The following is a 12,062-nucleotide window of genomic DNA, read 5'->3' as shown; positions in this document are numbered from 1 at the left end:
TTCCCGTATGTATGTGTGCAGCCATGTAGAGAAATGTAAAAACCTCCCTGAAGGCCACGCAGACAATATTCCCTTCATCTACCAGTCAAGTTGATTCATCAGAGGTGTTGAAAAAGTTGTTCAGCATGAAATTCCCCAGGAAAATCCACGCCGAGTACATTGCTTTGTCCTCCTTCATATGCCAGGCAAGGCTTTCAGGAATAGCTGCCCCATCAACTTCATGGGGATAAAAAAGAGGCTGGCTGATTTGTACTTTTCCGAGTCTACCTAATTGCCATTTTTGAAGAGGGCAGTCTTTTGCTTTCATGCATTCTTAGCTACGGAAAACTCCATACTTTCGTCTTTAGCGTTTCTTGTCCTCTCCAACCTCGCAAAAAGTTTTTCCACTATGTCTGGCAAGGAGAATCTGGGTCAGGGCTGAAAACATCTCCCATGGTGTTGTACATGTTGCAGAGAAGTCTGCAGAGTGTTTTGCAGGAAGAAAAAGAAAGATGTCCAAAACACCTTCCAACCGAATGTTCATGTGTTTGGAAAAGCTAGGAGAGTTGTAAGGTACTGTTTTTTATCAGTTTGCAAGCTGCGCACACTATCCCAGTGATGTGCAGCTTCATTCTTCACCTTTTGAAAGCAGCCGCTCTCTCCGGCTCCCGGAGGCGAAGAATCGGCTTCTTCGCGCAAAGGCGATTGTGCCGGTCACCGTGCACTCCAGTGCGGCGGCTTCTTCCGAAATGCGCCCGGGCCCGGCGCTTAGCTCCGGGGAACTCTGTATTTCGACTTTAGCGTCTCTTGTGTTCTACATCACTACTAAAAGCATTTCCACTATGTCTGGCAAGTAGAAACTGTGCCTGCACAGAAAACATCTCCCATCATGTTTTACATGTTGCAGAGAGCTCTGCTGAGTGTTTTGCACGAAGAAAATAAAGTTGTTAAAAAACACCTTCCAACCCAATATTCATATGTTTGGAAAAGGTAGGAAAGTGGTAAGGTACTGTTTTCTATCAGTTTGCAAGCTGCGCACACTACCCCATTGTTGTGCAGCTTCATTCCCACCTTTCCGAAGCAGCCGCTCACTCCGGCCCCCGGAGACGAAGAGGCGGCTTCTTTGCGCAAAGGCGATTGTGCCGGTCACAGTGCACTCCAGTGCGGCGGCTTCTTCCGAAATGTGCCCGGGAGCGGCGCTTAGCTCCGGGGACATCCGTACCTTCTTCTTTCGGGACTTTTGTGGTCTACATCACTGCAAAACGCTTTTCCACTATGTCTGGTAATGAGAAACTGTGCCTGCACAGAAAACATCTCTCATGGTGTTTTACATGTTGCAGAGAGCTCTGCTGAGTGTTTTGAAACAAGAATAAGAGAGTTGTCCAAAACACCTTCCAATCGAATGCTCATGTGTTTGGAAAAGGTAGGAAAGTGGTAAGGTAGTGTTTTCTATCAGTTTGCAAGCTGCGCACACTATCCCAGTGTTGTGCAGCTTCATTCTTCACCTTTTGAAAGCAGCCGCTCTCTCCGGCTGCCGGAGGCGAAGAATCGGCTTCTTCGCGCAAAGGCGATTCTGCCGGTCACAGTGCACTCCGGTGCGGCGGCTTCTTCCGAAATGTGCCCGGTCCAGGCGCTTACCTCCGGGGAACTCTGTATTTCGACTTTTGCGTCTCTTGTGTTCTACATCACTACTAAAAGCATTTCCACTATGTCTGGCAAGTAGAAACTGTGCCTGCACAGAAAACATCTCCCATCATGTTTTACATGTTGCAGAGAGCTCTGCTGAGTGTTTTGCACGAAGAAAATAAAGTTGTTGAAAACACCTTCTAACCGAATATTCATATGTTTGGAAAAGGTAGGAAAGTCGTAAGGTACTGTTTTCTATCAGTTTGCAAGCTGCGCACACTATCCCAGTGTTGTGCAGCTTCATTCTTCACCTTTTGAAAGCAGCCGCTTTCTCTGGCTGCCGGAGACGAAGATGCGGCTTCTTCGCTCATAGGCGATTGTGCCGGTAACAGTGCACTCCAGTGCGGCGGCTTCTTCCGAAATGCGCCCGGGCCCGGCGCTTAGCTCCGGGGAGCTCCATATTTCGTCTTTAGCGTCTTTTGTGGTCTACATCACTGCAAAACGCTTTTCCACTATGTCTGGTGATGAGAAACTGTGCCTCACAGAAAACATCTCTCATGTGTTTTACATGTTGCAGAGAGCTCTGCTGAGTGTTTTGCACGAAGAAAAAGAAAGTTTTCCAAAACACCTTCCAATTGAATGTTCATGTGTTTGGAAAAGGTAGGAGTGGTATAGTTCTGTTTTTTATCAGTTGGCAAGCTGCACACACTATCCCAGTGATGTGCAGCTTCATTCTTCACCTTTTGAAAGCAGCCGCTCTCTCCGGCTCCCGGAGGCGAAGAATCGGCTTCTTCGCGCAAAGGCGATTGTGCCGGTCACAGTGCACTCCAGTGCGGCGGCTTCTTCCGAAATGCGCCCGGGCCCGGCGCTTAGCTCCGGGGAGCTGCGTACCTAGGTCTTTCGGGACTTTTGTGGTCTACATCATACAGAAAGGTTTTCCACTATGTTATGCAAGGAGAAACTGTGCCACCACAGAAAACATCTCCCATCGTGATTTACATGTTGCAGAGAGCTCTGCAGTCGTTTATGCAAGAAGAAAAAGAAAGTTTTCCAAAACACCTTCCAATCGAATGTTCATGTGTTTGTAATAGGTAGGAAAGTGGTAAGGTAGTGTTTTCTATCAGTTTTCAAGCTGCGCTCACTATCCCAGTGTTGTGCAGCTTCATTCTTCACCTTTTGAAAGCAGCCGCTCTCTCCGGCTGTCGGAGGCGAAGAATCGGCTTCTTCGCGCAAAGGCGATTCTGCCGGTCACAGTGCACTCCAGTGCGGCGGCTTCTTCCGAAATGTGCCCGGGCCCGGCGCTTACCTCCGGGGACATCCGTACCTTCTTCTTTCGGGACTTTTGTGGTCTACATCACTGCAAAACGCTTTTCCACTATGTCTGGTAATGAGAAACTGTGCCTCACAGAAAACATCTCTCATGATGTTTTACATGTTGCAGAGAGCTCTGCTGAGTGTTTTGCGCGAAGAAAAAGAAAGTTTTCCAAAACACCTTCCAGTCGAATGTTCATGTGTTTGGAAAAGGTAGGAGTGGTAAGGTACTGTTTTTTATCAGTTTGCAAGCTGCGCACACTACCCCAGTGTTGTGCAGCTTCATTCTTCACCTTTTGAAAGCAGCCGCTCTCTCTGGCTGCCGGAGACGAAGATGCGGCTTCTTCGCTCAAAGGCGATTGTGCCGGTCACAGTGCACTCCAGTGCGGCGGCTTCTTCCGAAATGCGCCCGGGCCCGGCGATAACCTCCGGGGACATCCGTACCTTCTTCTTTCGGGACTTTTGTGGTCTACATCACTGCAAAAAGCTTTTCCACTATGTCTGGCATAGAGAAACTGTGCCTGAACAGAAAACATCTCTCATGATGTTTTACATGTTGCAGGTAGCTCTGCTGAGTGTTTTGCGCGAAGAAAAAGAAAGTTTTCCAAAACACCTTCCAATCGAATGCTCATGTGTTTGGAAAAGGTAGGAGAGTGGTATGGTACTGTTTTCTATCAGTTTGCAAGCTGCGCACACTATCCCAGTGTTGTGCAGCTTCATTCTTCACCTTTTGAAAGCAGCCGCTCTGTCCGGCTGCCGGAGGCGAAGAATCGGCTTCTTCGCGCAAAGGCGATTCTGCCGGTCACAGTGCACTCCGGTGCGGCGGCTTCTTCCGAAATGTGCCCGGGCCAGGCCCTTACCTCCGGGGAACTCTGTATTTCGACTTTAGCGTCTCTTGTGTTCTACATCACTACTAAAAGCATTTCCACTATGTCTGGCAAGTAGAAACTGTGCCTGCACAGAAAACATCTCCCATCATGTTTTACATGTTGCAGAGAGCTCTGCTGCGTGTTTTGCACGAAGAAAATAAAGTTGTTGAAAACACCTTCCAACCCAATATTCATATGTTTGGAAAAGGTAGGAAAGTGGTAAGGTACTGTTTTCTATCAGTTTGCAAGCTGCGCACACTATCCCAGTGATGTGCAGCTTCATTCTTCACCTTTTGAAAGCAGCCGCTCTCTCCGGCTCCCGGAGGCGAAGAATCGGCTTCTTCGCGCAAAGGCGATTGTGCCGGTCACAGTGCACTCCAGGGCGGCGGCTTCTTCCGAAATGCGCCCGGGCCCGGCGCTTAGCTCCGGGGAGCTGCGTACCTAGGTCTTTCGGGACTTTTGTGGTCTACATCATACAGAAAGGTTTTCCACTATGTTATGCAAGGAGAAACTGTGCCAGCACAGAAAACATCTCCCATCATGTTTTACATGTTGCAGAGAGCTCTGCAGTCGTTTATGCAAGAAGAAAAAGAAAGTTTTCCAAAACACCTTCCAATCGAATGTTCATGTGTTTGTAATACGTAGGAAAGTGGTAAGGTAGTGTTTTCTATCAGTTTTCAAGCTGCGCTCACTATCCCAGTGTTGTGCAGCTTCATTCTTCACCTTTCCAAAGCAGCCGCTCTCTCCGGCTGTCGGAGGCGAAGAATCGGCTTCTTTGCGCAAAGGCGATTCTGCCGGTCACCGTGCACTCCAGTGCGGCGGCTTCTTCCGAAATGTGCCCGGGCCCGGCGCTTACCTCCGGGGACATCCGTACCTTCTTTCGGGACTTTTGTGGTCTACATCACTGCAAAACGCTTTTCCACTATGTCTGGTGATGAGAAACTGTGCCTCACAGAAAACATCTCTCATGATGTTTTACATGTTGCAGAGAGCTCTGCTGAGTGTTTTGCGCGAAGAAAAAGAAAGTTTTCCAAAACACCTTCCAATCGAATGCTCATGTGTTTGGAAAAGGTAGGAGAGTGGTATGGTACTGTTTTCTATCAGTTTGCAAGCTGCGCACACTATCCCAGTGTTGTGCAGCTTCATTCTTCACCTTTTGAAAGCAGCCGCTCTGTCCGGCTGCCGGAGGCGAAGAATCGGCTTCTTCGCGCAAAGGCGATTCTGCCGGTCACAGTGCACTCCGGTGCGGCGGCTTCTTCCGAAATGTGCCCGGGCCAGGCGCTTACCTCCGGGGAACTCTGTATTTCGACTTTAGCGTCTCTTGTGTTCTACATCACTACTAAAAGCATTTCCACTATGTCTGGCAAGTAGAAACTGTGCCTGCACAGAAAACATCTCCCATCATGTTTTACATGTTGCAGAGAGCTCTGCTGAGTGTTTTGCACGAAGAAAATAAAGTTGTTGAAAACACCTTCCAACCCAATATTCATATGTTTGGAAAAGGTAGGAAAGTGGTAAGGTACCGTTTTCTATCAGTTTGCAAGCTGCGCACACTATCCCAGTGTTGTGCAGCTTCATTCTTCACCTTTTGAAAGCAGCCGCTTTCTCTGGCTCCCGGAGACGAAGATGCGGCTTCTTCGCTCATAGGCGATTGTGCCGGTCACAGTGCACTCCAGTGCGGCGGCTTCTTCCGAAATGCGCCCGGGACCGGCGCTTAGCTCCGGGGAGCTCCATATTTCGTCTTTAGCGTCTTTTGTGGTCTACATCACTGCAAAACGCTTTTCCACTATGTCTGGTAATGAGAAACTGTGCCTCACAGAAAACATCTCTCATGTGTTTAACATGTTGCAGAGAGCTCTGCTGAGTGTTTTGCACGAAGAAAAAGAAAGTTTTCCAAAACACCTTCCAATCCAATGTTCATGTGTTTGGAAAAGGTAGGAGTGGTATAGTTCTGTTTTTTATCAGTTGGCAAGCTGCACACACTATCCCAGTGATGTGCAGCTTCATTCTTCACCTTTTGAAAGCAGCCGCTCTCTCCGGCTCCCGGAGGCGAAGAATCGGCTTCTTCGCGCAAAGGCGATTGTGCCGGTCACAGTGCACTCCAGTGCGGCGGCTTCTTCCGAAATGCGCCCGGGCCCGGCGCTTAGCTCCGGGGAGCTGCGTACCTAGGTCTTTCGGGACTTTTGTGGTCTACATCATACAGAAAGGTTTTCCACTATGTTATGCAAGGACAAACTGTGCCAGCACAGAAAACGTCTCCCATCGTGATTTACATGTTGCAGAGAGCTCTGCAGAAGTTTATGCAAGAAGAAAAAGAAAGTTTTCCAAAACACCTTCCAATCGAATGTTCATGTGTTTGTAATAGGTAGGAAAGTGGTAAGGTAGTGTTTTCTATCAGTTTTCAAGCTGCGCTCACTATCCCAGTGTTGTGCAGCTTCATTCTTCACCTTTTGAAAGCAGCCGCTCTCTCCGGCTGTCGGAGGCGAAGAATCGGCTTCTTCGCGCAAAGGCGATTCTGCCGGTCACCGTGCACTCCAGTGCGGCGGCTTCTTCCGAAATGTGCCCGGGCCCGGCGCTTAGCTCCGGGGAACTCTGTAATTCGACTTTAGCGTCTCTTGTGTTCTACATCACTACTAAAAGCATTTCCACTATGTCTGGCAAGTAGAAACTGTGCCTGCACAGAAAACATCTCCCATCATGTTTTACATGTTGCAGAGAGCTCTGCTGAGTGTTTTGCACGAAGAAAATAAAGTTGTTGAAAACACCTTCTAACCGAATATTCATATGTTTGGAAAAGGTAGGAAAGTGGTAAGGTACTGTTTTCTATCAGTTTGCAACCTGCGCACACTATCCCCGTGTTGTGTAGCTTCATTCTTCTCCTTTCCGAAACAGCCGCTCTGTCCGGCTCGCGGAGGCAAGGAAGCGTCTTCTTCGCGCAAATGCGATTGTGCCGGTCACAGTGCACTCCAGTGCGGCGGCTTCGGCCGAAATGCGCCCGGGCCCGGCGCTTAGCTCCGGGGAGCTCCATATTTCGTCTTTAGCGTCTTTTGTGGTCTACATCATTGGAAAAATCCTTTCCACCATGTCTGGCATGGAGAAACTGTGCCAGCACAGAAAACAACTCTCATTGTGTTGTACATGTTGCAGAGAGGTCTGCTGAGTGTTTTGCACGAAGAAAATAAAGTTGTTGGAAACACCTTCCAACCCAATATTCATATGTTTGGAAAAGGTAGGAAAGTGGTAAGGTACTGTTTTCTATCAGTTTTCAAGCTGCGCACACTATCCCAGTGTTGTGCAGCTTCATTCCCACCTTTCCGAAGCAGCCTCTCACTCCGGCCACGGGAGACGAAGAGGCGCCCGGGACCGGCGCTCACCTCCGGGGACATCCGTACTTTCCTCTTTCGGGACTTTTGTGGTCTTCATCACTGCAAAACGCTTTTCCACTATGTCTGGTAATGAGAAACTGTGCCTCACAGAAAACATCTCCCGTGGTGTTTTACATGTTGCAGAGAGTTCTGCAGGAGTTTATGCAGGAAGAAAAAGAACGTTTTCCAAAACACCTTCCAATCGAATGTTCATGTGTTTGGAAAAGGTAGGAGATTGGTAAGGTAGTGTTTTTTATCAGTTTTCAAGCTGCGCACACTATCCCAGTGATGTGCAGCTTCATTCTTCACCTTTTGAAAGCAGCCGCTCTCTCCGGCTCGGGGAGGCAAGGAAGCGGCTTCTTCGCTCACAGGCGATTGTGCCGGTCAAAGTGCACTGAAGTGCGGCGGCTTCTTCGAAATGTGCCTGGGACCGACGCTTAGCTCCGGGGAACTCCTTATTTCGACTTTAGCGTCTTTTGTGGTCTACATCACTGCAAAAAGCTTTTCCAGTATGTCTGGTGTGGAGATACTGTGCCTGCACAGAAAACATCTCCCGTGGTGTTTTACATGTTGCAGAGAGCTCTGCTGAGTGTTTTGCACGAAGAAAAAGAAAGTTTTCCAAAACACCTTCCAATCGAATGTTCATGTGTTTGGAAAAGGTAGGAGAGTGGTAAGGTACTTTTTTCTATCAGTTTGCAAGCTGCGCACACTATCCCAGTTTTGTGCAGCTTCATTCTTCACCTTTCCGAAGCAGCCGCTCTCTCCGGCTCCCGGAGACGAAGAATCGGCTTCTTCGCGCAAAGGCGATTGTGCCGGTCACAGTGCACTCCAGTGCGGCGGCTTCTGCCGAAATGTGCCCGGGACCGGGGCATAGCTCCGGGTAGTTGCGTACCTTCGTCTTTAGCGTCTTTTGTGGTCTACATCTTTGCACAAATCTTTTCCACCATGTCTGGCAAGGAAAAACTGTGCCAGCATCGGAAACATCTCCCATCGGATTTTACATTTTGCAGAGAAGTCTGCAGAAGTTTATTATGCAAGAAGAAAAAGAAAGTTGTCCAAAGACCTTCCAATCGAATGTTCATGTGTTTGGAAAAGTTTGAGAGTAGTGAGGTACTGTTTTGGATCAGTGTGCATTTGTGCACACAATCCCAGTGTTGTCCTGCTTCATTCTTCAGCTCTCAGAGGTAGCCGCTCTCTCCGGCTTCCAGAGGCGAAGAAGCGGCTTCTTCGCGCAAAGGCGATTGTGCTGGTCACAGTGCACTGCAGACGGCGGCTTCTACCGAAATGTGCCCCTTATCTGCTCATAGCTCCGCTAGTCTCTGTACCTTCCAATTCCGTTTTTGGTCTTGGCAATACAAATGGTTTACTTGCAGCAGTAGGATGGGACAGTGAACTGGACTTTTTGCTTTTAGAGAGAAGCTAATGAAAAAGTTTCACCAGGATCAGAGCAGGTTGTAAAACAGAAAAATTGTCATGAAAAGAAGCCAGCCTTGTGCCCTTAGATTTGCTAGCTGTGTTTGAACAAAATGAAATGTGTCAACTCGGTGTTCCTGGGTATCACATCAGTAACAGGTACTTCAGTTGCTGAATTTCTCTCGTCAAGTTAAGAAGAGAATCCAAGGAATTGTGATTTCATGCTCACAATTCACCCTATGGTGCCGAAAGGTGAAAAAGGGGTGGAAGGTGCACGGGTCAACTAACTTGAATGGCCTATGTAAATCAGCGGCCACTGATTTCCTGAAGGCTTCCACAGGTCAGTTGCCTATGTTTTTCTTGGAATTGTTTTAACCTTCGGTCATGTTTTTCTTGGGATTCTTTTACCCTTTCCCTATTAGTTCAGCCTTTGGTCTCCAGCCTTTGCTGACATTTCAAGCATCTCGGTGGCCTGGAAATGTGTTGTCTTAATTGCTGACATCATTATTCCCTTCAAAGGGTTGTTTGCCTCAAGTCTCAGTTTTGCTGGTTCTCTGCTAGTTGATTGTCAGAGGGCAGCGGGTGTTGTGTAGGAGCAAGTACACAAACCCATAGCTGGCTTTTCTTTTGATTTGGCCTGTGTAGCTAATGGAATGACTGAACATCTGTGAGAGGCTTTTCTCTCCCCGTTAGGTTTCACTGGAAGGGCAGATGCAAATCGTCTACCTGAAGTCTTGGCACAGAAGAAAGTAGTGGCTTGCTGCTGCATCTAGCTAGAAGCTTACAAAAGGAAGGCCTTGGGCTGAGGCCCATTCCATTGGCTAAGTAGAAAAGGACTGTGGGAAGGTGAGGCAGCTGAATTAGAGGTAGATCAACAAGTTCTAGAACGGTCGTGTGTTCAAAGCCTGGTGTATGGTGGTTGGTTGAATGGTGTTTGTTATGGCTTAAAGCTATGGAACTGATAAAGGCAAAGTTGCAAGAAAGCAGCTCTCCTTTGCATCTTGCTGGGGACTCTGCTTCACCACGGACCCTCAACTCCAAGTTCACCAAGGAGATGATCAGTAGGACTGTTGCAGAGCTGCTGTGTGCATCTGAATGGAACGGCAGAGAGTGAAGCGCTGGACATTTCTGGCTTTAGTCCAATGCTGCTGCATTGGTGCCAGTTTAGTTGGTTTTCCATCAGTGGCCTTTCTGTCTAGAAGTACACTGCCCAGTGTACTTCTTTCCTAGTCTTTCTAGCATGTGATGCCGTTTCCTTCCTGTTGTTTTCATACCTTCCTTCAGTTGAAAGGATGATACAATCTTTCCATTTTGAAGATCCCTGTTAGGAAACACTATGCAAGAGGAGTCATCGCTCCCTTTTCTTCAGCCTCCTTTGTCATTTTCAGAGACTCATTTCAAATTTCTGCTAATGTCAAGACCAATACTGAGATTACCTAGCAGGGTTGGCACTCTCAGCTGCTTTCTTCTTTCATGCTGCTTCATACTGGATGTGACTTAAAGGCCTCGTTTTGTCATCTGCAGAATGCTGTGATCCAAAGCTAAATATTCCAGGCGTGTGAACACAAAAAGAACTCCTAGGCTTTTGCAAGAACTAGCCCAGGAGGATTTGTGTTCAATTTGATCTCTACAGTGTTTCAGAAAAAAGGAGATTGTACTGTCTTCTTGTGTACTCTCTTCTTGTGCTCTCATGCCTTGCATGTCCTAGTTAATCTACCGGCGTGACTCATTTGGCATCATCTCATGGTACAAATTCTGCATAGTTTCGTGTCCTTACAAATGCCAGTTGCCAAGGAGCCTATCTGACCATTCAAGGGGCAAAGAATTGTAAGGCTGGCAAGTTCAGTTGCTGAAACTGTAAGTCATGCCATATCAAAGTGACAGAGGAAATCCATTGATCTAGGACTTTCAGCTGGACACCTCTGAGAATAGCAGCTTGTCAGCAATGACACAGCCATCTTCCTAGCTGTATTCCAGAAAGAGGAAAGGGACACCTTCAATGATTAATATGTTTGGCATGAGAAAAACGCAAGAAATGCACCGGAAATTACTTTAGTCAGATAAAGTGCGTTTCTCTAGTGAGAATTTTGCACTTGCTCTTTCTTGTCTGCGCCTCTACTTTTCACAGAAGACAGGGGAGCATTTCATTATTATTGTTCCTTTGTTTTCTTTCGTTGGCCTCCCTCTTTCCACCTCCAATTAACAAATTTGCCTTTCTTTACTGGCTTCTCTTACTTTACTACGAGAATTTTACATTAGGCCAACTTACATAATGGTCAAAGTTCTCAGAGAGTGGAGAGAAGTAGAAGGTAGAGAAAAAAGAACAAAACAAATCCAGAAAAATAGACAAATTTTAACAGTCTTCTGTGAGAACATTAGGACACAAGACTATTGAACTGAGCAACGCAGGGGATATTTGACGCAGTCAAATCAGGCCGAAATTGCACTGGAGCCAGCACGGGTCTGGAAACCATCCTGCGTCTCGTGGATTTTCAGGAGCCAGCAGCCCCTACCAGCTACAGTACCCCAAACACAAACGACGGCCCTTTTCCCTGAAAAAAAACTCAGCTGCCCCGCTTCTGGATGGCAGATTGCAGGAGTCCAATGGTAATACACGACATGGTATTGGTGCCACCATTCATCTGGAAACCATCCTGCGCGGCGTGGATTTTCAGGAGCCAGCCGGCCATCCCCAGCCTCAGGCCCCCAAACTCAAACTACGGCCCTTTTCCCAGGCAAACTAAACTCACCCACCCCGCTTCTGGCTGGCACATTGCAGGAGGCACATGGCTCTATCAAACCAGCCCGACTTAACAGTGGTGCCAAATTCGGTCTGGGAATCATCCTGCGTAAAGTGGATTTTCAGGAGCCAGCCGGCCACTCCCAGCCACAGGCCCCCAAACACACACTACAGCCCTTTTCCCTGGAAGTAAAACTGACCTGCCCATCTTCTGGCTGGCAGATTGCAGGAGCCACTTGGCTCTATCAAACCAGCCCGATTTGGCACTGGGGCCCCTTGGGTCTGGAAACCATCCTGCGTATCGTGGATTTTCAGGTGCCAGCCGGCCACTCCCAGCCACAGGCCCCCAAACACAAACTGTGGGCCTTTTCCCTGCCAAACAAAACTCACCCACCCTGCTTCTGGCTGGCAGATTGCAGGAGCCACTTGGTACTATCAAACCAGCCCGACTTGTCAATGGTGCCATTTTTCATTTGGGAAGCATCTTGCGTATCGGGGATTTTCAGGAGCCAGCCGGCCACACCCAGCCACAGGCCCCCAAACAAAAATTACGGCCATTTCCCTGGAAGTAAAACTGACCTGCCCATCTTCTGGCTGGTAGATTGCAGGATCCACTGGGCTCTATCAAACCAGCCCGACTTGGCACTGGTGCCCCCTTGGGTCTGGGAACCATCCTGCGTATCGTGGATTTTCAGGAGCCAGTAGGCCACTCCCAGCCACAGGACCCCAACACACACCGCGGCCCTTTACCCTGGCAAA

Source organism: Zonotrichia albicollis, chromosome 37, assembly GCF_047830755.1.
Source record: "Zonotrichia albicollis isolate bZonAlb1 chromosome 37, bZonAlb1.hap1, whole genome shotgun sequence".
NCBI lineage: Eukaryota > Metazoa > Chordata > Aves > Passeriformes > Passerellidae > Zonotrichia > Zonotrichia albicollis.
The sequence above is the reverse complement of the archived record's forward strand: the minus strand, read 5'-3'. Positions refer to the sequence as shown.